The 25,217-nt window shown below is 40.8% G+C and overlaps 1 pseudogene; it reads left to right on the forward strand.

Annotated features, from left to right (window-relative positions):
• The window catches only part of LOC149316603 (uncharacterized), a 43,709-nt pseudogene extending 23,747 nt beyond the window's left edge, over positions 1-19,962 (forward strand).
• Positions 19,963-25,217: the final 5,255 nt, after the last annotated feature.

A 25,217-nucleotide genomic window follows, 5' to 3' on the forward strand; every position in this document is an offset into this window, starting at 1 on the left:
CATTCCCAAACCAAAATCACTATCATTACAATTTAGATCTGCCAGCACTCTTAAATTCCAAAGCCCTGGTTTCTGTCACTTCAGAATTTCTGCTTGTCTCTCAACTGTCAAACTCACTTCACTTCATTTCTCCACCATTTCTTGACCAGGTAATTATCAAGGCAGCTAATCTATTTTTCCTGCTGTGTATCCCTTCTCCTTGAGCATGCAGCACATTAGTCACTGGTCACTGAGAGGTGAAAGGCATGTGGACAAGTACATGCAATGTTGCAGAATTAGAGGAAAGGAGGGAAAGCTCAGAGGCATGAGAAATAGAATGAATTAAAACTTACAAAACCCTTCAGAAGACCTAGATGGACCTCTCTTATGGTTGATTCACTTGGAACTGGTTTGAAATACTTTCCTATCCTAATTTGCTTTGTAAATCACTCTGTTCCTTGTGAGTCTCCAGCAGCAGGCAAGCTGCTCCTAGTAGAAAGCACAGCACTACTTGAAAATGCTTGGCTTTATTTGCCTCATACAATGAACAGAGGCAAAGACCCTGGGGCTGACAGCCGCCACATCTAGAGGTATGAGTTCAGATTAGCCTAAACCTTGCAAGTAGTTTTTGTTTTAAAAAACAAAAACAAACGGGGCACACAGATCCTCCAACATTTCATTAGTTGATTTTAAATAATCCTTTTAGTATGAATCTTTTTAATGTAATTGTGATTTAACTGTTACTTTGGGGGGGGGGGAGGTAGAACTTGGGACTATTGTGTATTGTTATTTTATTAGGTATCGGACTCTTTTACTGTAAGCCACCTCGGTCCTAACCGGAGTAGGCAGGATATAAATAAAAGATGATGATGATGATGATGATGATGATGATGATGATGATGATGATGATGATGATTTCAAAGATGGAAATTGAGGCATTGGTGCATTTAGTCACAACACTTTTTAACACTTAGAATCACCCCTTCCCTCCCTCCCTCAGCCCAGACTTCACAACCCCTGCCCTTTCTTGTGGTACTCTGCCACCTGCTGTTCATGACTAGGGTTTCCAGGTGAGGGCTATCCTAGGCCCTGAGACTTAGGGATGACATGCTGCCCCCCCCCCCCCCATTGATGCCATGGTGGTGGACTGCAGTGATGTTAACAAGGAGGAGCCTCAGTGATGCCAAAGCATCCATCACAGCTGCAGAGTGGGTTATTCAAATAAAAAGCAGCCAGTCTAACAAGAAGGAATGCACAATTTTTTAAGGTAGCACTCTTACCCTGAGATTCCTTGCTCTGCGAATGGAGATTCAGCATCCAGGCCCTGAAATCTGGTAACCTTATGTACATCAACAACCTCTCATCCTATCATAATAAATAAATAAATAAATTGTTTATTTATAAACCGCTTTTCCCAGGATCAAAGCGGTGTACAACATATCAGTAAAAACAATACCACGAATGACATGTCTGCAGCAGAGCATGTTAGAAAACCAACTATGACTGAAACTTAATGGCTCTCAAAAATATTATCTTCCAAATTCTCTTTGAACATTCCTGTTATGCTGTCCTTCTCTAATTTCTCTGATATTTACTGTTCTTGCTGGATGCCCAGTAATATTGAAATTCATTATTTGACATCACACAATGGATAAGTTGCAATATGTGATCACTCCCATGCAGTGGTATTTAATATTTGCTTATACTTATAGCAATGGCATACTGCATTCCATGGTGATGTCAAGGCAAGAAACCCCTAGTGTAGACTCCTTTATGTTACTGAGCATTCCAGGGCATGGTCTAGGTTAAGGTTCAGCCATCTTTCTTCTCCTAAAAGCTGCATCACTTCAGAGGAATTTTAAGAACCAATGAACATAGGAAGGTGCCTTGTAGTGGGCCAAACAATTGGTCTATCTAACACAGCCATTACCAAAAATTTGATCCTCCAAGTGTTTTGGACTTCAGCTTCCAGAATTCCTGATTGCTGGCCAAGATGATTGGGGCTTCTGGGAGTTGAAATCCAAAACACTTGGAAAACCAAAATTTGGGAATCATTGATGCCATCTAGAGTAGCATCTAATACTCTCAACTCCCACTGATGGGGCTTTTCCAGGCCCTGTCAAGATCTTTGGCATTCTTTATCACTCATACAGTCTCTGAGCTCCAGGTTAGCCACTCTATTCTATGAACACACTCTGTTCATACAGAACAGTTTTGGATCTTCCACTCGGCATTATGAACTGAACACATTCCCTGGACTACAATGAAGATGACATATTAAGCCATTTTAAATTGAAGATGCCTCAATAGTGCCAAAACGCTCAGACTTCCCTGAGAGATGGGTTGAGACAACTAATAGTATTTGACAATGTTTGATAACTGGCTATACTATTTAGCATTAGATCCTATCTGATAGTTGGTATGAAGTAGCATGTTTGACAATATTTGATAGATAACAACGCAGTGGTTATTCAGTTCAAATGTCATTTGTTCTGCCATAAATCATAACAAAGTGGTAATTCATGTCTCAACAGTTCAAAGCTTATGATATGACACATTTGAAGTTGGCCAGAACCAAAACATTATGTGTAATATAAAGCTAAAACATTTGGTTTTCAAATTCTGAGGCATAAAATTTAAAATTCAAATTTTGCTTTGACATTTCTCAGTCCCTTTCCACCAAAATTTGACAAGCAAAATGGAATGTTCTGCCAGTTTTTAATTATTTGCCCATATCTGTCTTTTTTAATTACAAATATTCATTTCGCCTTTGAATTTAAAGCTCATATCTCTCTCACACACTCAACAAACACACACACATGGTGCCAACAATAAAGACAGCACGGATTACCCTTATTAAGGCATGGAAGGAGCATGGGTTGTATAGAATTAAAGCTATATTCCCTTGGGGAAGCCAATCTCCTTGGAACAGATAGAGCAGCAATTAAAGGAGGCTTCACTGCTACAGATTATTTGTTGTTGTATGCCTTCATGTCTTTTCTCTTATGGTGATCCTAAAGTGAACCTATCACAGGGTTTTCTTGCAAGATTTATTCAGAGAGGGTTTGCCTTTGCCTTGCTTTGTGGCTTAAAGAGTGTGACATGCCCAGGGGGTCACCCAATGGATTTCCATGACTGGTAGGAATTCGAACCCTAGTATCCAGTGTCGCAGTCCAATGCTCAAACCACTCCATATATAAATTACAAGTCTGCTCCTATGCATGCTCACTCATCCATGTAGAGCAGGGGTAGGCAACCTTTTTGACCCGGGGGCCGGGTTGCTGTCCCTCAGACAACTCAGGGGGCCAAAGCTAATAATAATAATAATAATAATAATAATAATAATAATATTTTTAAAAATTAAATAAATTAATAAACCGGGACAAATATAGGACAAAAATTTAAAATGGAGGACACTTTTTAAATTAAAAAAATGGAGGACACACAAAACAATCTGCTGATTTTTTAAAAAATGTTAATATAAATGCATGTTTCTGAGGCTTCTATAGACAATTGCCCCCCTTGCTCCCCCTTGCCCGCCGCTTGCCCCCACTTGCTCCTCCTTGCCCCCCTTGCCCACCGCTTGCCCCGCGCGCCTGCACCGGAGGCCAAAGGCCCCAGCGGCAATCTGCGGCAGGGTCGGGCTGGGGCCGGTCCCTAGGCCTCGGCGGGCCGCATGTGGCCCGCCGGCCGTAGGTTGCCGACCCCTGATGTAGAGAGAAGCGATCTAGACACTATTTGAAGACCTATGTATTCAGTATCCATCTAATCCCAAATGGATAATATCCAAAATATATAGCTGGCTGGTCAACCACTCCTATCAAATAGTAAATCATGCAAAATCAGTTTGGGAAGCAGCTTGATATGCATCCATTACTGACACCCAATAAAATTTGATGGCAATGGCAAACCCCCTCTGAAGAAACTTGCCAAGAAAACCCCATGATAGGCTTGCCATAAATTGGAAGTGACTTGAAGGCACACAACAACAATAAACCCTACAACTCAATGTCTATATCTGCTAAAGGAAGTGTTTTGAAAATTGTTTACAGATGTTTCCCTATGCCAGCTAGATTGTTGCATACATTGAGCAAACTGTCTCCAGTGTGCTGGGGGCAGTGCAATGCAGGGGCTACTATAATATATATGTCAACCAAATGCCCCAAGTAGCTCAGATCCAGATAACGGTTGAAACTGTCTGTCAAATTTGACAAGGCAGATATTGAAGTACTCATGATGCTATCAATTTATCAAGAATCTAATGCAAATCTTAAATGTAAAACCTTAATATCTTTATTATTAAAATGCAGCCCAGCAGATGATTGTTCAGCACTAGAAAACTTTTAAAGGGATTGTTTCATAGAGTCTGGTTAGCAAGGACATAGGGCATAGCCTTGTCAGACCACACAAAGTAAAACAAAGCACATGACTAATTGAAGACACAGCTTTCAAAGAAATATGTTATCCATTTATATTTTATTCTATCAAAAGCAACTCCCCTTTTGGACACGTGCAACAACTCTTCAAATTTTAGATGTCTTCTTTTTGAACTTCCTCTCTCCATGACCTATTGATATGCAACAGTCAATTCATAATGAATTCAGAGTATGTTCTGTAAGTTATTTTATTATAACTCCACCAACACATGTATGATTTACATATTTTAAGTGTTAAAAGCACTGGGGGTTGATTTTTCCTTTTACAGTTGGCTCTCTGTATCAGCAAGTTAGCCATCCATGGATTGGAGCATTCACAGATGGCCCCACCCCATTACTGTCAATGGTGGCATATGCACACAGCTAGGCCAATGCAATTGCATGCAGGTTGTGTGTCCATTGAGAATAATGGCACTCAAGGTCTTGTGTTTTTTACTATCCATGCGAGAGGGGGACAAATTGAACCCATGCTGATATGGAGGGCCAACTGTTATTTCTTTTTGGTTTATGTAATCTGAAAATTCTTAATAAATTCTTTGAATAAAACAACGACAATTTTAAATTTGTGCTAGAATGTTTTTCAAAGCTGTTGCATTAACACATTAATATTTTTTAAAACAGGCAAAGGAGTGTCTAGTGCAAATTAAAATATCATTAAATCAAAGTTGGAAGGGGTCCCAAAGGCAACCGGAAGCAACACTCTCCCAGTGCAGATTTCAAGGATACTTCAAAAGTATCCCTGAAAAGCAAGTTAAATGCCTCAAATGAAGAGGTCACAGTTTTCCAAAGGAATTTTTCCCACTACTGAAGAGTTCTTGTAACCTTAATACATTGATTAAAATGATCCACCCATTAAAACAATAGCCATGCTGCTAAATTGGCATTGGTCTAGAGGGTTGTAATGATAGATTCAAGCCAGCATGGTGCAGTAGTTTGAGCACTGGACTATGACTCTGTAGACTGGAGACTAAATTGCCCACTGAGCCACGGAATCCCACTGGGTGATCTTGGGCAAGTCACTCTCTCTCAGCAAAAGTGAACCGCCTCTGAACAATTCCAGGCAAGAAAACCCCATGATGGGATCACCTTAAGGCTCAAGAAATGACTTGAAGAGATACATGAAGGATAATATTAGGACAGTATTGGAGGTAATAGAATTTTTTGAAATTTACAAAGAAAGGAAATTAGGAATGGCATTTCTAGATATTGAAAAGGCATTTGACAATCTGAATTGGGACTTTTTAGAAATAGTGATGGAGGAATGTGGAGTTACAGGAAGATTCGCAAATTGGATAAGTAATATCTATAAAAAACAATATACAAAAATAAATGTGAACGGAGGAAAAACGAATATAATTGAGACTCATAAAGGAACCCGTCAAGGGTGTCCTTTATCACCATAACTTTTCATAATGATAATTGAATTGTTAATAAATCAAATAAGAAAAGATGATAATATAAAAGGTTTGAAAATCCATAATTATAACTACAAAACCCGAGTATTTGCTGATGATCCGGTGATATTTCTAGAAAATCTGAAGGAAAGTATCATGAGGTCAGAAGAAATTTTGGAAAAGTTTGGAGATTTAGCAGGCTTTAAAACAAACAAACTGAAAAGTGGCATTCTAACTAAAAATTTAACTAAAAAAGAAGAAGATCTCAATGCCATGACAGAATTTCAGATAATTAATAAAGTAAGATATTTAGGAATAAACATTACAAAGAACAATGCTGATCTGTATAAGAATAATTACACTCCACTTTGGAAAGCTATAAAAATGATAAACAGCAGCTGTCACTACTTTTCACTGTCATCACTCCATCCTACAGAATCGTGGGATTTCCAGTGCAGTGAGATACTTAGAATTTTCTATCGGAGAGCAAATCCATGGGAAGTGTACTAGACCTCTCTAGCAGAGATTCTGAGTACTTCACCAAAGTCCCAGAATTCTGTAGGTTGGGGCCATGACAAGGAAAGGTGTGCACTGTTATAAACTGTGTAGTGCTCATATACTTGAAGTCATGTTAATATCTCATTAAAAGTGTGTGAAAAAAGTGACGATTTTAGGACAATTAAACTGAATAAGGAAAGATTTCTGTTTGCTAATATTTTTAATTCACCTGAGTCACCTTTCTTGGACTAATATGCAAATCAATAAAAAATTAACCTTTGAACTGTAGGCTTTGAATTTTACAATGAAGTTCTCAGCTCAGAAATGGTCATACACATGACCATATTAGAGGAAAGTGTACATGTACAAAATTGATTGCAGAAATAACGGTGAATTTTCATGCTTTTTTAAAAGTCACAGACTGATGTAGACATTACATGTGAAGCTGAAGCAGCTGGGAAATAGAATGTTTTAAGCAGTTTCTAACTGTGCAACTGAGTAACAGAAGGTGTTTGCTAGTACAATCAGCCAATAACTGGCACAGATCTGCAGATGGTAAAATTCTGTAAGTGGGAAATAGAAATAATTTCAAGGTATGGCGCACACACACCTCCCATGTACCTGTAACTACAGCTCATTTGTTTCCACATTCTCTGCATGACACAAATGTTTTTAACTCTGGACACTGATGGTACTCTAAACCAGCTCAGGGGTCCAAAGAAATGTGGATGATGTAGAAATATTGCTCCCCTCATAGTCAAACAGATCCCTTGTTCTAGTGTGGTTTCAACAGCCAGATCCTGAGCACAGCTACAGGGAAATCTTCAGATCTATAGGCTACCCTGGGCATGAAGAGAAGCCTTCCAGGAATGGACAGAGCAGAGGTGGCTTTTGATCACTGGTTCAATCTGCAGTAGAAGACCCAATAATGTCCCCTGCCCACAGGCTCACCTGAAGCTGGAATATCTAATTTCAAAAGGGGAAAAAACACCCTAAAAAGCATCCTTCTGCCCCAGTCAGTACAAACTGCCACCACCAGCACTTCAATTTAATCCTGAACCTCAGAGCTGCAGTACTGCTCTGATGGGGAGCTAACAAGAATTTCTCTATGCATGTACAGTGTATTCAGTGTATACAGTGGTTGCAAAAACATCCTTAGCACACATACTGTAAGGGAAACCCCACTAGGTCAGTGGGAAAATCCATCTAATCCAGGTTGGAAAAATTATAATAATAATAAATAATAATAAAGTTTATTTCTATCCCGCTTTTCAAATTTGATCAAAGTGGCATACAAAATTCATATAAAATACATAATAATCAGTACAATCAATAAAACAATATATAAAAACAGCATATAAAAAACTAATACTCAGCCAGCTGGGTGGGGGAGTCCAGAAACATGTCACAGTTGATACCAAGATAGAGGGGAAAATAACCAAAGTCACATCTCATGGGGGGAAAGCTTGGGAAAAGAAGAAGGTTTTGAGATTCTTCTTAAAAAGGTCTAAAGACGTGGTGGAGCGGAGCTCATCAGGGAGATAATAAATAATAATAAAAGCTTTATTTTTATACCGCCCTTCTATCAATCAGGGTGGTGTACAACATATCAACAAACACAGAATGCAATGCAATAACAATAAAAATACATTAAAATTACATTAAAATACCTTTCTAGCCAGTTCACCATTGCCGTCAGAGGGGGGGGGGGGACTAGCTAGGACTTATTTTGGGGAATGCTTGCTTGAACAGGAAGGTTTTTAGTTCCTTCCTGAACTGTGCCAGGGAGGTGGCCGAGCGGAGCTCTATGGGCAGCGTGTTCCAGAGGGTCAGGGCCGAGATGGTAAATGTCCTCCTCGCAGTGGAGGATAGTCTTGCCCCTGGGACCCTCAGTAGCTGCTGCCCAGATGTTCTGAGTGTGCGGGTCCTCAAGGTATCCTGGGCCCAAGCCATGTAGATTGTTCCATATTCTTGGGGCTGAGATGGAAAAGGCCCATCATCCACATTAAGTCCTATTTAGATGTTCCTGAATACCCACCCCCCCCAAGAAATCCCCAGAGGCCCCCAATAACATTTTCAAAGGCATTTTCACAGGTAATTTTTGGGCCCCAAACAGCCAAAATCAACTCAAAAATTGTCAGGGGGCAATAAAGATTTATCTCCAGAACCCACAAGGTAAAACCTAGAGGGGCAAACTACAATATAAGCTGAAAATCAACTGAAAATCAAACTGAAAGTGATATCATGCCACTTCTGGTCATACTGCAAATGCTGGTACAGTCCTCAAGAGGAGGATAATGTTGAAAATTCTTCCCCACATGCCCATCTCTAATTTAGTCCGTCATTCTGGACAGGGGTTAGACAGACATGTTTGAAACAAAGAAAAGGGTTAACAACTTTAATAGAATCATACAATCAGAGAATCTTAGAGCTGGACGGGACCACAACACCTAGTCCAGCTCCCTGCCAAGCAGGAATACACAGCTAATGCACCCCTGAAACATGTTCATCCAATCTCTGTTTAAAGGCCTCAAAGATGGAGAGTGCATTAACTCTAAGGCAATCTATTTTACTATCAAACCGCTCTTACAGTTAAAAAGGGGGGGGGGGCTTCTTAATATTTACGTGGAATCTCTTTTCTTGTAATTTGAATCCATTGGTTTGTATTCTACTCTCTGGGCCAGCAGAAAACAGGCTTGTTTCATCTTCTGCATGCCATTCCTTCAGATATTTAAAGATAGCAGTCATGTCATCTCTCAGTCTTCTCTTCTCCAAGCTAAACATATCCAGTTCCCCAACTTATATTCCTCATAAGCCTTGGTTTCCAGACCTTTGATCTTCTTGGTTGTTCTTCTCAGGACACATTCCATTTTTCTTTTTTCTTCAATCCCTGCATCTTTTCTTTAATAGTATATTATTCCCGCTAAATGTGTCAGTTAATTACCATGGCTAATAGCTGTTGATAGCCTTATTCTCTGTGAATTTTCTAATCCCCTTTTAAAGTCATATAAGCCAGTAGGCCTTCACACTCACTAAATAAATTAAGCACTATGTGAAGTCACTGATCAGTCTTGAATCTAGTGGCAAAACATGGTCAGAGAGTGACTCTTAGCATAGATTTTGGGAAACCTGCTTTTTGGATTACAGTTCCCAGAATCCCTCAAACAGTATAGCCAATAGCCATGCTGAGTGGACATTTCTAGGAATTGTAGTCTTAAAAAGTAATGCACCCAATAGCAAAGTGGGAAATTACAGCAAATTGGAAAGCAGCAGATGGATTGTCTGTCTGCAAATGGCTAGACGGATTCAGGATTCTTGTACTAGTAGGAAAACTAGGACGGAAGTTAAGATTGATTAAAGTCATACACAGAACAGACAGGTTTGCAGCAACATGGTGCAACTTCATTTGGTTTGCTAATAGAGACACTTCAAAATTAGGACCTTCTCTGAAGATGTTCATTTAAAATATTGGATTAATCATTTCTAACAGAAAGAAATGTGTGTTAACAGACGACACCATGCCCTGTTAATATTATACAGTATCTATGTCAATTGGGATTCATGTTATGTTGTAAACAAATTATTTTTTTAAAAAAGATCTTAGTACCATGGGCCTTTGGTATCCACTGGGGTTTGGTTCCAGAACTCCCTGTGGACACCAAAATTTGTGGACACTCAAGTCCATTATATAGTGGTGTAGTAAAATGATGTTCCTTATATGTTTTGTTGTGTTGTTGTTCCTAAAGCGAACTATCGTGGGGTTTTCTTGGCAAAATTTGTTCGGAGGTTTGCCTTCCCCTGAAGCTGAGAGCATGTGCCTTGCCCAATGTCTCCCAGTAGGTTTCATGGCCAAGCGGAAAATCGAACCCTGGGCTCCAGAGTTGTAGTCCAACATTCAACCCACAACACCACATTGGTTTATATAAAATAGCAAAACAAAAAAATCAAAGTTTGCTTTGGGAACTTTTCCTTAATATTTTCAAACAGTGAATGGTTTAAACCATGGATGCAGAATCCATGGATACAGGGGCCCAACTGTATACAAGAAGGAAGAATCCTATTCATTCTCTGTATGCCATTCATCATATTCTAAATTCTTTTCTTGTTATGAATGAAGCAGCTTGCTAAAGAAAAGTGGTTCTCCCTCCCTCCTTCTTTCTCTCTCAAGACTTTCAGATATCTTGAGCCTTAGTAAGTGCTCTTTCTTTACAGATTCAAATGATTTTATAACCTCACTATGGTGTCTCATGAGGACAGTCAGAAAGATGCCTAGCACAACCCAGGGGGTCTATCAACACACAGCTTATCTCAGTGGGAGAACAGTATTTTTGGATATGATGAAGGGCTGAGGTGTCTCTCAGCTGGGATTTTTCCCCAAGAGAGGAATGGTTCAGTTTTAAAAGTGGAAACATCTTTCAAACAAAACACAATAAAGACAAGCTACTGGGTTGAAACTGTGGATAAAGTGAAGAAAGGGTGACAGTAGAGAGAAGAAAAAGATCAACAACAAAAATGCATGAAAAAGCAAAGGAAATCTGTCTAACTGTCTGTAAAAGGCCAATCCATTTGTGGAGATAAAAAAGAAACCCTGGGAATTTTACTTTTTTGGAATATAATTCCCAGAATCCCCAGCCATCACAGCCAGTTTCCAAGCTCTGAATAAAATTGTTCCCCAGATCTTCTCCTAAGGGACTCACATCTGTGACCACCAGACCATCTGCAATGATGAGTCCCACCTTTGTTATCCCTAACTCTAGAAGGTTTCTGAATCCTCCCAATGAAGATGCTGACACCCTTAGCCAAACTTCTTAGCCCCTTAAGGTCATAAATTGCACCCCAAGCCTAGCACCAAAGAACATTGGTCACTTGGGCTGAAACTGCACTGCAGAAATAACTCAGTTTGACACCACTTTAACTGCTATGGTTCAATGCTATGGAATCCTAGGAGTTTGTAGTTTGTTGTAGCACCAGAGCTCTCTGACAAAGAAGGCTAAATATCTCATAATACCACAAATCCCAGAATTCCACCATACTGAGCCATGGCAGTTAAAGTAATGTCAAATTGTAGTATTTCTGCAGCATAGATCCAGCCTTGGGCTATGAAATTGTATGGTAGCTTGCTGTTCGCCTGCTCTCTCCTATACTTTAACATTGCACCTGCAAGCAGTAGTACTGGAACAGCTGAAGTAGGAAGAGATTGGGTGATATACACACATCTTAAGGGATTCCACATGGACCTAGAGTGCTGACCTGGTTTTCCTGCCTAATCAAATTTTCACTTAGTACTTGGTTTACTCTGCTTTACTTGCCTGTCTTCCCCCAAGCTAATATGACTGAGATAACTAGCCAATACCTTTATTTTGCTAGACAGTTTTGGAGGACTAATAGAGTCAATATTAGGGAAACAACATTCTAAAAAAGTAGTTAATTTAATGCCTTGCTATTCATGATTTTTTAAAAATTGTTTTTCCTAGAATGGGAGGTTGGTGGAAGGGGTCTCCATGGAACTCTAGCGTTTACGCATGGGCAGACATGATGGCGGATGGCACCAGTGCCAGAGCATACAAAAGTGGCTTTTGGACTACACCTCCCAGCTCACAGGAACTGCAGTCCCACAGCATCTGGAGGGCCATCCTATTTCCTGTCCCTTTAAGGAAGAGTACAATCACGCTGCAGCTCCTCACACTAGGAGTAAGCTCCATGTATCTCATTAAGACTTACATTTGAGAAGACATGTACAGGTTTGCACCATTAGGATCCCATTATTGTTACTCTTATTGTGAGCAAAACTACTATTCTGGTACCTAATAGGGAAATTAACCAAGCTTTTTAGGCTGGGTATAGTTTTACTGTAGGATGTGGTGGCTTAGTGGTTAAGATGCCAGTTCTGATGGTCAGAAGGTAGGAAGGTCAGCAATTTGAGGCCCAAGTGCCACATGACAGAGTGAGCACCTGTTACTAGCCGCAGCTTCTGCCAACCTAGCAGTTCAAAACCATGCAAATGCAAGTAGATAAATAGGTATAACATTGGTGGGAAGGTAACAACACTCTATTCAGTCATGCTGGCCACATGTCCACTGGAGTAGTCTTTGGACAACACTGGCTCTTTGGCTTAGGAACAGAGATGAGCATCACCCCCTACAGTCAGTTACAAGACATTTATGTCAAGGGAAAACGTTGACCTTCACATTTTATGATTTTACTATCTCCAGATGGCTCTTTTGTTGGCTTTACTGCTACTAGTCATTTGGTTTTACTGAATGTATTGTTCTTTTTCTTCTGCATACCACTTTGGAATCCGTTAACAAAAAAGAGGCCTATATATAGAAGTAATAATTTTAATAAACTTTCTAATTGCACTGTTAAAATGATAAATTAGGCTGCAATTTATATCCATTCACCAAGAAGTCCACTCGAGCTCAGCAGCAGTACTTGCATACTGCGGCGTTAGTTTACTATATTATCAGATATGTACTCAGATTTCTGAAATTACATTGCAATTTTCATTTTACTTTTAGATTAAATCAAATTATTTAATCTGAAAATGTCTCCTGGGGCCATTAAATGTGTCACAAATTCAGGGAGCAAAAGGATGCCTCTAAACCTGAAGGTTGTTGGAATATAATAAAATGACAGCTTCTGGTCTGTTGCTGAGGAAACGTGTGAGCAAAGACTCCATTATACTAATGTTGTTGCTGTTGTTATGTTGTTGTGTGCCTTCAAGTCTTTTCTGATTTATGGCAACCCTTGGGTGAATATCACAGGGTTTTCCTGGCAAGATCTGTTCAGAAGGGAATTGCCTTTGGATTCCTCTGAGGCTAAGACAGCATGCCTTGCCCAGGGTCACCCATGGTTTTCCATGTCCAAATGGAGATTCAAACCCTGGTCTCCAGAGTGGTAGACCAATGCTCAAACCACTTTCCCCATTATACTACTACTTGTGAGCAATCACACTTTTTATATCATTTTAAAGGCATAATTTGTGTTATGGAAATTACTCATTGTTTGGAGAAGTCTAAGCATTAGAAATCAAACTGAATGTTTGTTAGGATAGATAGAAGTAAAAATGCAAAGGAAAATCCAAAAGAAGCTATGGACATTACCTAGTTATAGTGTAGGACCAGGGAATCTATGGCTTTCCAGGTCTTGCTGGACCTCAACACCCTTCAGCTCTTGCCAGCCTGGCTGATGATAAGGGATGATGGGAGCTGTAATTCATAAACATTTGATTGAAGATTTCCCCCTTTTTTTCTGTCCTTCCTTACACATAAAAAGCACTGCAACTGTGGTGAGAATCAGGTTTAGGGAGAAAACTGAAACAATGTGAAAATGCACTTGGCTCTGATACATGCGTGTGTGTCATTGCTTGTATTACTATGTTTTGAATATTTTGAAATGGCCCTCGGGCTACTCAACAAACATATGCACTTGGCTCTGTTCTTGTTTTTACTTTTTCCTTGTTTTCTTTTAAAAAAATAATATTTATTTATTTATTTATTTATTTATTTATTTATTTATTTATTTATTTATTGGAACTTTAAGAACTTCTTGATTTCCTCAGCCTTTGCTTTGTACACCATGTTATCTCATCATATTGACTGGTATGTCATCCCTTCATGTGCTCAGCCACATCAATCAATTTTCAGTGGCTTCAGTTCTGGGGTTGGCAAAGATAACCCAGGATAAAGGCAATAAACACAGTCAAGGACTTATAGCTGTTTTAATTGAGCCAGTAATAAAATCCCTTGGCTCCCACTCCTGTTTGCAATCTCTCCCTGGGAAATGCTTGCCTTCTTCCACGTTCCAGGGTTAAGACTGCAAATTTCTCTTTGGATCTCAATGGAAGTTACTTTGCTGCTGCTACTATGGGATTTGAAAATTTTATTGCCTGTGATTTACTGCCCTTTGTCCCCAATTTCCACACATGGGTCAAGAAGAGGAATGCCCCCTGCCTCCATTAATATCCCTCTAGAGCAGCTTAAGTGGCAACAGAAGTAGCATCTGAGACAAGATATATAGGCTTGTGACTCTAACATTGTCATTGTTCTTCTCCTGTATGATGTTTAATGTCTTTGCCTATGGACAAGCCAGCAAAATTTCAAAAGCTTGCTCAGTAAATGTATCACTTTCCTGTGGATTTTGCTGTATTTAGCTGCCTGGCCAACACAGTTACCCCTGAATATGTCTCCTCATACGACTCTTACTATATCAAGGACATTCCAAGCACTGAGATTTCATGGCCCAAACCTGACACCTATGAGAAGTGATATCACAGGAGGTGGGGTTTGGGGGGTGTCATAAAGCACCATATTAAGCACCAGCCACACTTGTTCAGAGCCTTTGTTGTTTGCTACTGTTATTGTTGTGTGCCTTCAAGTTTTTTCTGACTTATGGCGAACCTATGGCAAACGTATCATGGTTTTGTTGTGTTTTTGCAAGATTTGTTCAGAGGGGGTCTGCCCCTGAGGCTGAGAACATGTGACTTGCCCAAAGTCACCCAGTGGGTTCATGGCCAATCTGGGATCTGAACCCTGATCTCCAAAGCCTTAGAAGATTATCGCACTGGGGTTAAAATGTTCCCCGGTACATTCTAACGTGCAGACGTGGGGGCGCGCACGGAGTGTGATGGGAACCCGGTAGGGCCCAGAATGCTAGTTTACTGCACACAGAAACGCCGCCGCCGCCACCACCACCGAGCGTTCCCATCACGTTCCCATCGAGTTCCAGGGGACACTATTTCTGGGAACTGTTTCAAAGCATCTCCAGATATGGCGTCCCCTGGAACTTGATGGGAACGCAATGGGAACACTCGGCGGCGGCATTCTTGTGTGCAGTAAACTAGCGTTCTGGGCCCCATCAGGTTCCCATCACGTTCCGTGCACGCCCCCGCGTGTGCACGTTAGAACGCACTGGGGAATGTTTTAACCCTGGTGTGATAATCTCCGTCTAACACACAAACCACTACACCAAGCCTGCCATTCAAATTATAATAACAAAAAGGAAGACTAACAAATGAGATAAAAGACAATGAGAAGTTAATCTCTGGAGTGTCTACAGCAGCTCTTTCCAAGCAGACTGCAGCAGTAGTTTTGAAGTTTTAAAAAAAATATTTTTGAGAGCACTGCTCTTGCCCTGAGATTTCTCCCCTTGTCTTGAGGCTTGAAGAAGAGAGGCCAGGTCTTGACAGCTAGAAATTTACTCCCAATAAAAACAGACAGAGGCTTCCTAATCACACAAAATATAGGTACTATATTTTCAGTTAAGAAAGCCTCTGATAGTGAAGATCCTTTTTATAAAATCTTTTTATGGGCACCCAGCTCCTCCTTTCCCGCTCATCCTCTGTCTAGCTGAAAGGTGTTTTTTAATAGTATCAACACTGGGAAACTGGCAAAGGATGGGTGGAGAAACACAGACTTTTGGGTGTCAGGTTGCAGAAGCATGTCTGTATTTATTTAATTTATTTAGAGTATTTATACCCCGCTGTGAACTGTCCCTTTCAAGGCGGACTGGGGCTACTATAAAATAGTGCCTCCAAATCTCATCTCAGAGAGATTACCCAGAAGGATGCCATGGCTGATGCAGTTGAAAGCCTTTGAGAATACAGTGGCAAAGAATATTGGTAGCTCATGTCCAACAACATCAGAGCTCATGTCCAATTACATATGCTCTCCTGGAGTAAGTTCAAAATATTTTTCTTTACTTATGCTCAGCTTACTATACTTGGTTGATGCATTTCACATGTACGTATTTTTAGTTTTGAATGAAATGTTTATTGAGACAGGTTGAACAGCTCTTTTGTCTCATGGCACAAAAACTTATCCCTATGCTTTCCCTGATATTTCTACCTTTGGTACCAAACTGTCTAAAAACGTTATGCCCAGGAACATATCTACTTTGTTAACTGACAGACTCTCCACAAATAGAGGCCTGGACTGTTCACTTAAACACTAGAGATAGACAAACCCCTGCAAAGAAAAGGAGTGTGTATGACGTTCTCATTTCAAATAGATCTGGGTTACTTTCAGAGACAGCCAAAGTATTTTTCAGTTTCACAGGGCCAAAGGCAGGCTATGCAACAGCTGATTTTAAACTAGTTTCCAGCCCAGCATCATCACTTCTGTCCCCAATTCTCAGAACACTGCAGCGGCACAAGGCTTATTAAAAAGGAATTGTTGAAGTGCCTATGAAGAAAGTAGCTCTACTCTGTACACTGAAATGTGTGTTGTGAGGGATACAGCTGGGAATTCAGTAATTTAAAGGTAAAAAGAAAAAGAGCCCTTTTTCCATAAATCAAGGAAGAAAGCAGCATCAATCGGCAAATGAAAATATCCACCATTTATATTTGTGTCTTTTATTACTAGAGGCCCCAAATGTTCTCTGCACAGTCATCAGTCACCTGCAATGGGAAGTTTTGGGTAGGGATTATTTATTTTCTTCAAGAAACAGAGTAATTTTCTTTCTCTGAAATACATTTCTTTTCTGCTCAATTAGTTACAAAAATAATCCAATGCCGCTTTTTAAAATTTTCCATGCTGCGGTTTTTATACTTAAACTGGATTATGAAAATTCCCTATCTTCTAGCACCATTTACTGTATATAAAAGGACTGAGAACCAGGAGCTATGAGATATGTTAAGTATCTAATGCTGCTTTGAGGCAATACAGTCCTTGAGTTGAGAGAAAGAAAATGAGGAGAATATTACCTAAACAGCATGTTGACTTTCCCACCAATAGATCCTTCCAGATTTGTTGGACTACAGCTCTTGTCATCCAAGGCAACATGGTCATGCTGTCAGAGGATGATGGAAATTGTAGTTCATCATTTCTGAATGTGCCTTGCTGAGGAAGGCTGGTATATGATGTACTGCAATCTCAGAAACACAGAAGTCCCATAGAATGAGATATTGACTACAGAATTTACCTTTCTAAGTATATCTGGGTTTTGTTCTTCAGAGAATAACTTTTGGGGGCTTATGGCTACAAAATCAATTTGGAATTACGTAAAAGTGGCCAGGAGTTTACTTCTGATTTGTTAAAATTGTATTTTTGATCTTAAGCAACACAGGTGTTCAAATGATGAGGGCAAGTCAGGCTCCTCCGATGTGCAGTGGAAACAGGCTGCTGGGTAGACCTCAACCCCTGCCTCAAGCCAATTGAGTCCCTATATTGGGAGAAACGCGGGATATAAGAAAATAATAAATAAATAAATAAATAAATGTCTAACACATTTGCTGTTCCCCTCTGAGAAATGTGCCCCATGCTATGGGGGAAGAGTCTTGCCTGCTGCTCCAAGGAAAAGCTTTAGAAAGCTCCTCCAATGTGTACTGGGGACAGGCTGCTGAGTAGAACTCAACCCACACCTTAAGCCCAAGCACAGGATATGTTTCTTAGAGGGGAAGAGCAAACACATTAGGCCATGGGCTTGAGGCTGAAGAATCCTTCTAAAGCTTTTCAAGAGTTTTAGAAAGCTCCCCGATGTGCAGCAGGGACAGCTGCTGAGTAGACCTTCCACTGCCTAACATATTGCCTGAATGAATGTTCAAAACAAAAATATTCTTACCTTTGGATTCACAGATGTTAAGAAGAAAATGGATAAATTGCACATTTCAAAATGCCAATTTTGAAGTGTCATAATCACAGGTGGAATTGCTACTATCTCAAACTTTTTGAGGCATATTAAAAGGCCTACTGGAAAGTGCAAAAAATTTAAACGCCATCAAGAAGAATCTAGTGATGTCCCCATCCAACCAAAACTTTCAGATTTCAAGTGTGCAGCTGCATTCAGTGCAGATAACACCATAAACATTTATGGACTGAACCACCCAAAACAAAGGAGAATACAGTCAACCCTCAATATCTGCAGGAGATCCATTCTGATCTGAGCCCCCTCTCCCATGGATAGCAGAATCCTTGGGTGATCAAGTCCCATCAACCCTAAAGGTGCTGTGGCCACACAGCCATCCCACCATTGGGGACAATGGGACTGAAGACCTCCTTCCTGCCTTCCTTCCCTCCTTTTTTCAGTCCTTACCTCCTTCCTGCCTTCCTTCCTTCCCCTCCAAGACCCAAATCCCAGCCCCAGCTCTGGCTCCCTCCAGCCAATGGGGCTCCAGCTTCCACCTCCAAACCACCCCAAAGCCATGCCTGAGAAAGAAGACTTGGTGGGGAGGAAGGGAGGGATTCAGTCCCATTGTCTCCAGTGGTGGTGAAGCTGTATGCACCCACCACCATTGGGTACAACGCAGGCTCTCTGTGGATGCTTAAATCCACAGGTGACAAGTCCGCGGACACCAAGGTCCCACTGTACTAAAGTTGACCATAAGTGATTTAATAATAGGATGCTTTCTGCCACTTTAATTGGTTGAAAGATAGCAATTTGAACAGGTTTGCACAGTATTAGACCCTAATTCCTGAGTGATGAATAAAGCAGTCTTTGCAACAGAAACAGAGTATGGAAAAGTTAGAGAAGAATTAACACAACTTCTTGAAAAGGTAGACAGTCTTGCATTAATCACTGAGATTTGGTCAGACAGAAAAATGCAAGGCTTCATATGTGTTACAGCACATATGACCTTCAATTTTGAACTCAAACTCCAATTATTAGCATGAGAGAGATTTGTAGGTCAACACACTGGTGAGAATATCTTTGACATTTTTGAAAGCATATGTGCATCTTTTAAGGTAAAAAAATTAAAATAAAAATGTTGTAATTGACAACACAGAGAAAATGATAAATGCATTCACTACAAAATTTCCTTCTACAGCTGAAGTGTCTGCAAGCCAACAATTGGCAGAAACCAGTTCTGACTCTGAGGGAAACACTGTAGAAAATGTAGAGTAATGGGAGGCTGCAGATGAGGAAGTTGTAATTTTCCTTGTGCAGCAGCCAAATTCTGCACACCAAAACCAACCTTTGAAGAAACTTGCTTGATTTGTGCATGCCCTGCAATTATCTGTGAGTGACGGCTTAAAAGATGCAAAAATCCACACCGCCCAAGCAAAAGTGTCTGTAGTTTGCTTCACTGACGCCCTGTGTTTAAAGAAACATTGGAAAAAAACTTTTTACCAAATGTAACTATTCCGCAAAATAACAGCACTAGATGGAATGGTTCACTGCACCATATTAATGGATTTCTTGATATGGATGAAGAATGGCTGAAAGTGGTGCTGGATGAAGTTAACCAGACTATTCTGAAACCTTCCAAAAAGGATTATTCCCAGCTCAAGGAACTGAACAATATTCTGCAGCCATTTTAGATGCCATAAATATTGTGCAAGCTGACAAGGAGGTAACAGTTTCAGCTGTTGTGCCATTGGCTGTTGGGACTTCTGGAAAATATGCACCCTTTACATCTGGTAAATATGGCTGCAGCTTTGAAGAAGAGCACTCTAACCAGATTTGTAGGCATTTGGGTGATTGCTGGTTTGCTGCCTATGCCACAGGGCCAAGGTGAGAAACTTTTGAATTTTCATGATTATGTATACTTCATAACTGCTGTATTGAACCTGAACTTCTATTTTTGGTGACTACAGAAATTTAGCAGTTATGAAGATGAAGCCAGTGCACTCAAACAAAAGGCTGTGCCTGAACATGACCAGTTCTGGACCATGCTTCATCAAGGTCTCTGTCTTCAACCAATGAAGGAACTACCATGAAGCATCTCCCTGCAAGAAAACCTGCGTATCTTCTTTTTTTGCTTATTCTGAACCAAAAAATGAAAGTTACTCTAATTGTAGCCATGTTGATTTGATGCTATGAGGCATTTTTGTAGTAAAAGAACTGACTGTGGTCCGATTAATGTGTTAAGATTTCAGGAAAGGGTTACAAAGAGCTACCATTACTAAGGCTGGTTTGAGTGTATTTATAGTTCCAGCCAGTTCAGCACCATTTGAGCATTAGTGAAGCTGGAATCATTATTAGATCTTGCAATGTTAGAGGAGTCTTTTGCTGCTGTTTTTCCATTTGTACCCTATCCATTCTAGGATAATCTTACCCGGTATACTGCTGACAGCAAACACACTTAGTCTTTCAGATGCACAACTTTCTCCTCTTACTCTATTATTGCGTAAATCATCCAAATCACCTAAATACTACTGACTGAGAATCCCATGAACTTGAAGCTTTCATGCCATCAACCATATAAATCAAGCAAGAGTCATGACTGTGCAGTCCAGTGGGCATACACTGTCTACTATGCAAATGTGACAGTGTTTTCTTCAGATGGCTCATCATCTTGATGACAGCTTTCCCTCCCTCTTCTCAGTTACTGTTCCAAAACTCTTATACAGCTTTTACATCACTGCTGAGGATGAAATTACGTAAGCCTTAAGAAACATAGCCTGAGCCTGGCTCTGTTCCTATCAAATCAAGGTAATGAATCGATCATTGGGAGAAAAAAATTATAGAAGGCAGAAGGGATTTCAAGAACAGGTTGAGGCCCTAGCAGGAAGAGTCAAGAGAACCAGCATTATGTTGGTGGTCAGGTTTAAGATCTAGTATGTTATCATTTTATTATTTACATTTATTTATATTTATATCTTGCCAGAAAAGGAACTCAAGGTGGATAACATAATAAAATACATAACTAAAATGTATGAATATAGCCAACACTCAGCCAGTTAGATACCTCCAGCAGCAGACTGATTTACATGATAACTTGTCCATATAAAATGGTTTTTGTTTGCTGATAGAACAACAGAGAGGGAACAAGGGTACCCCAACCCCCTGACAGGGAGTTCTAGAGACTGGGAGCAACACTGCCTGTCATTTGACACTAAGACCAATAGAGATAACTATATACCCAACTCAACAATATGTGAATGTTGTCGTTGTGTGCCTTCAAGTTATTTCAGACTAATGGTTACCCTAAGCAAACCTGATACAAGATTTTCTGGGGCTGAAAGTGTATGATACACTCAAGGTCACGCAGTGGATTTCTATGGCCAAGGGGCAAATTGAACCCTGGTTTCCAGAGTAGTAGTCTAATGCTCAAACCACTGCACATGCTGTCTCTCAATAAATGTGTGCATGTTTTGGTTTCACTTAAGAACTTAAAAGTAGGGCAGATGAGATCCATGGCACATGGAGAATAGGGGTACACAAGGGAAGATGAATGGCAGAGGTGGCTGGTGGTTTCTATATCAGTGAAACTATGGTGTGTTACAGACCACCCAAAACGGGCGGTCTCGCGCTGCTGCCAGATGCTGCATCCGGGAACCGCAGCAGCCAAACCGTGCAGTTCCCGGGCGCAGCAAGAAAGAAGCACCAAAATGGTGCTTCTTCCTGCGCCCCGGAAGAGGCGCAGGCACCACTTCTGGTGTGCGATGCCCGGACACTGCGCATCCACGACGTCAAAATGGCGGCACCCATCTGTATGCGGCGGCGCCATTTTGACATACTCGTTACGCGCGAGGGGCAAGGCATGTCAGGAAGCGCCGCCCCTCACACATACCGACAGCACCCCATAGGGCCCGTCCAGAACGCGCCTATGATTCCAGTCTGGTTCTTAGGCCTGAATTTTAAAGAAGTTATCCAAGGTGCTGAATCTTGCCCAAAAATAAGTTCAGCAGCATAAGAGATCACCATTTCAATTCCAATTGAAACCCAGACTAAATTCACCACTATCACCCACTGAGACGGAATCCACCAGCTGCACCTGGTTAATCACACCATATAAGTAATGTAGTAGGAATTAATAACGCAGTGGGTGTGAATCATGTGGCCCTCCAGATAGTGGTGGACTGTAACTCCCCTCAACCCTAGTCAGCCTAGGGAAATGCTGAGAATTGCAATCCAAGAACATCTAGGTGGCTTTCTTACTCCCATACTCATTGTACCATTTGATTTAGCCTTTAAACCAACAGAGAACAGGAGCACTATCCAAGGCTGAACTCTCTGTGCTATTCCCAGCGAAGGTCCAGGAAAGCAGTTCACTAGTCCAATGGCCACTGATGATTCAACCAAAAAAGGGGGAGTAGTTTCACCAAAGATGAAAAAGCAGTGATTTCCCTAAAATTTGCATGTGCTAATTTATACATATAGAAGCAAACTGAAAATGACTTATCATTTAAATAGAAATACATGACAACTAATCACAACGGGAATGTGTGTGACCAGGCAACCTGTGTGCTGGTACAGTCTGCTGTGTAGCTACTAGGTGCTAGTGGGTCATTTCAATGCTCTGGCTTACTCTTCCTTTTTCTCATTCTTTCACTTCAAAATAGACTTGGATGGGATGCCCTTTCAATTAGAGCAAGCATGAGAATAATGTGTCATCCACATGCTATTGGATGACAAATCCCAGCTGACTAATGCTGCTGGGAATTGTAGTCTAACAACATCTGAGAGGCCATTCTTGAAATAGAGGCTGCTTTCAGATAAAGGGACTGTCCTCTGACAGCCTTTGAAGAGATGACAGGCCCCTAAGAAGCACGACATACAGCCATGTTGGCTGGTTATTGCTTGTTTGATTGTGATGGTTCTGCCAATCTTACATGACCAGTGCACCCAACAAACACAAAGCTTGCCTATGTAGGGTGGGAAATAAGTCTGCATAGCATTCTTCTTCTTAAGCATGATCTACTACAATTCAATTTCAGTTTTCCATTGGGTAAAATGGCATAACTGTAATAAGCTCAGAGGACCAGGTTTTGCTAGACATCTCACAAATGTGCTCATCCCTCTCCAGCTTGGGTCCTGCCAAAGCCCTCAGGCAAGGTTCAGTCCAGGCCAAGGATGGGAATTGTGTTAGTCTCCAGATGTTCTTGAACTGTATCTCCTAACAGACCTAACAAGCATAGTCAATGGGGAGAGCTAATGGGAATTGCACTCCGATACCATTTATTCATTTCTTTATTTCATTTTTATGCTGTCTTTCTCCCAGAAAGGGACCCAAGGCAGCTCACAAGATAAAAACGCTTTAAAAACTTGACAACAAAATCTTAAAAACAATTAAAATAATCCAGTTAAAACAGTATAAAATTAACATTAAAAACACAAAAAGTTAAAAACATGACTAAATCATGCACCCCATATAAAAGCGACCCTGTCATGATTTTTAAAACCCTACTTGTATAAAAACATTTTTACTTGCTGGAAAAGGGAAAGCAGGGAGGGGGCAAGACTAGCTTCCCATGGAAGAGAGTTCCAGAAGGTGGGGGTGGGCTTTTTCTTGGTGTTCTCACCAAGAGAGCCTGTGATGGTGGTGAGACTGAGAGAAAGCCATCTCCTGAAGATCTTAGGGCTCTAACTGGTTTGTATGGGAAGATACAATCTCTCAAATAGTCTGGACCTAAGCCTCAGCCTCACAACTAGTCTCCATCCCACTCGTTTCATCACCACCAGCTCCCTAGTGAACAAGAGGGCTAATTTGGCTCCACTTTGTGGGAGGGATGCTTCGGGGCAATTGTGTCCACCACCCTGTCCATTTCCCTGTTCCAGAGATCAGCCAGGGCTTCAACAAGATCACATGCCAAGGCAACAGGAAACTCCCCAAGAGCCATTAGAAATCCACCAAAAATCCACCAGGATCCACCAGTCTCTTGGGGTGGGCCATCTTAATTGGCCCCCCACCCCTGCAGAGGCTTTGGGTCCCAGTAAATCTAAACCCTACCAGGTAGTGATCAGTCCATGATAATGAAGCTACAAAGAGTTCCTCCACATGCTCATACCATCTGGAAGGCCACACAGTTATCACTCCTGGTCTAGACTCCCGAAGCCCCATAAAAAAGAAACTGGGATGAGAAGCAATACTGCAGCCACTCATCCCTTTCATTTTCACTTAAGGAGGCCAGCCCTGGGCCCAGGGATGTCCTAGAACTGGAAGCAAATTTGGAGGGAAGTCAGAGGATAGCAGTTACTGTATTCAATCTACAGGGATATTTTAGAGTTACAAGGAATTAGGCCAAAGAAACCGGGTTTCAGGCAGGGCACCAGCAGATCTTGAAAGAGTTACTTTTTGAATGACAGATCCCAGAATCCCAGAGCTATTTTTTTTAAAAAATGCACATACACAACACCCCTCCAGTTGGTGATGAGTCTAATATGGCCACATATTCTGGTAATATCAATCATGATTTCATCAGAGAAGGAAGGAAGGAAGGAAGGAAGGAAGGAAGGAAGGAAGGTGGAGAGAGGAATTTAATTTAAAAGGTCAATCTAAACCAAGTTTCCCACTGATATTTCATTTCTTCCCTAACAATGGTCAATATCCAAAATCTTTAAATCTAGGTTAGTGAAAATATTCATACTGAGAAGTAATCAAATTGGTTCTTCATTTACAGAGGAAAACCTCAATTAACTTAATGTATCTGGTAGAGGGTATTGATTCTGCTTAAAGATTAACTGTAGGCCTAACATGCTTCTACTCAAATGATTTAATACTGACTGAGTTATTCCTCAAGTTTTATTTTAGTATTTGCAAATTCCAAAGAAAAAAGTAATTATCTTTTCTTTTAAAACACCATTAGTTTTTTCCAACTTTGTTAGGAAGTTACTGGAGACCAAACTCATCTTTCACACTCCTGCCTCCAGTCCCCAAACTCACCAGCCACTAGCACATACCCTCCAACTGCACAGATGAAAAGTGTAACACATGTAGCCAAGCAATATCAGTGTGCCCAAGATATCAAAAGGTACTAAAAGGAAAAACGCACAAGCAAGGAGAGGTTGCAGTAGTTTTCTGCAATACCTGAGCCTACTGGGAAGGGCAAAATTTCACTCCTTCCTCTCCTCTCTGCCCTCCTTAGTTAAACAATTGCAAATTACTTTTGCACTTTGAACTCAGTTTGCACAAGCTGAAGTATGCAGAGGATGGAGGAGGAAAGTGGAAGAAAGAGGAAAGAAACCGAAACATTATAAAAGCAGATGAAGTGGGACATCACAGATTAACTGAGACTTGTAAGGATGGGCC

Source organism: Sceloporus occidentalis, unplaced genomic scaffold (genome assembly GCF_023333645.1).
Source record: "Sceloporus occidentalis isolate IW3139 unplaced genomic scaffold, rSceOcc1.0.p SCAF_3, whole genome shotgun sequence".
Classification (NCBI taxonomy): domain Eukaryota; kingdom Metazoa; phylum Chordata; class Lepidosauria; order Squamata; family Phrynosomatidae; genus Sceloporus; species Sceloporus occidentalis.